General features: G+C 36.1%; 1 non-coding gene across 1 annotated transcript; it reads left to right on the plus strand.

Annotated features, from left to right (window-relative positions):
- Nucleotides 1–289: 289 nt before the first annotated feature.
- LOC130971968 (small nucleolar RNA R71) lies at nt 290–397 on the plus strand. The gene has a single exon (XR_009083176.1). It is a non-coding gene; the product is annotated as a small nucleolar RNA R71 (small nucleolar RNA).
- The last annotated feature ends 1,341 nt before the right edge of the window (nt 398–1,738 follow it).

Below are 1,738 nucleotides of genomic sequence, written 5' to 3' on the forward strand. Positions count from 1 at the left end.
ACAGACTTTGAGAAATCAAATTGACTTGTTGAGTCAATATCTTGTTCTGAGCCAAAATGGCATTCAGAGTGTCAATCTCAAGAACTCCTTTCTTCTGACTAGTCCCATTGTTCACAGGATTCCTTTCAGAAGTGTACATAAATTGGTTATTTGCAACCATTTCAATCAATTCTTGAGCTTCTGCAGGCGTCTTCTTCAGATGAAGAGATCCTCCAGCCGAGCTATCCAAAGACATCTTGGATAGTTCAGAGAGACCATCATAGAAAATACCTATGATGCTCCATTCAGAAAGCATGTCTGAGGGACATCTTCTGATTAATTGTTTGTATCTTTCCCAAGCTTCATAGAGGGATTCTCCATCCTTCTGTCTGAAGGTTTGGACTTCCACTCTAAGCTTACTCCATCTTTGTGGTGGAAAGAACTTTGCCAAGAAGGCATTGACTAGCTTTTCCCAAGAGTCCAGGCTTTCTTTAGGTTGAGAGTCCAACCATATTCTAGCTCTGTCTCTCACAGCAAAAGGGAATAGCATCAGTCTATAGACCTCAGGGTTAACCCCATTAGTCTTGACTGTGTCACAGATTTGCAAGAACTCAGCTAAGAACTGATGAGGATCTTCCATTGGAAGTCCATGAAACTTGCAATTCTGTTGCATTAGAGAAACTAATTGAGGCTTAAGCTCAAAGTTGTTTGCTCCAATGGCAGGGATAGAGATGCTTCTCCCATAAAAATCAGGAGTAGGTGCAGTAAAGTCACCCAGCACCTTCCTTGCATTGTTGGCATTGTTGTTGTTTTCGGCTGCCATGTGTTCTTCTTCCTTGAAGAATTCGGTCAGGTCCTCTAAAGAGAGTTGTGCCTTGGCTTCTCTTAGCTTTCGCTTCAAGGTCCTCTCAGGTTCAGGGTCAGCTTCAACAAGAATGCCTTTGTCTCTGCTCCTGCTCATATGAAAGAGAAGAGAAACAGAAAGTGTGGAATCCTCTATGTCACAGTATAGAGATTCCTTGAAATGTCAGAGGAAAAGAGAAATAGAAAGAAGAAGGAGAAGAAGAATTCGAACTTTAATTAGATAAGGTTCGAATTGTGCATTTAGAAGGAGTGGTACTCCATAAATAGAAGGATGTGGGAAGGAGGGAAGAGAATTTTCGAAAATTCATTAAAATATTTTGAAAACATTTTTGAAAAACATTAATTGATTTTCGAAAATCAAAGTGGAAAAGAAATCAAGTGATTTTTGAAAAAAGATTTTAAAATTAGAAATTAAAAAGATTTGATTGAAAACTATTTTGAAAAAGATGTGGTTAAAAAGATTTAATTGAAAAGTTATGGTTTTAAAAAGATGTGATTGAGAAGATATGATTTGAAAACAATTTTAAGAGATATGATTTGAAAACAATTTGAAAAAGATTTGATTTTAAAAATTAATAACTTGCCTAACAAGAAAAGATATGATTCAAACATAAAACCTTTCTCAACAGAAAAGGCAACAATTTTTGAGATGTTCAATCAAATCATTAATTGTTAGTAAGTATCTTTTAAAAAGGAAAGAAATTGATTTTGAAAACATTTGATTGAAAAGATTTGATTTGAAAAAGATTTGATTTTGAAAAACTAAGAAAAAAATTGATTTGAAAACAAAATCTTCCCCCTAGCACCATCCTGGCGTTAAACGCCCAGAATGGTATACATTCTGGCGTTTAACGCCCAAAATGCTACCTTTTTGGGCGTTAAACGCCCAACCAGG

The sequence above is a fragment of the Arachis stenosperma genome, chromosome 3, assembly GCF_014773155.1.
Source record: "Arachis stenosperma cultivar V10309 chromosome 3, arast.V10309.gnm1.PFL2, whole genome shotgun sequence".
Taxonomy (NCBI): Eukaryota; Viridiplantae; Streptophyta; class Magnoliopsida; order Fabales; family Fabaceae; genus Arachis; species Arachis stenosperma.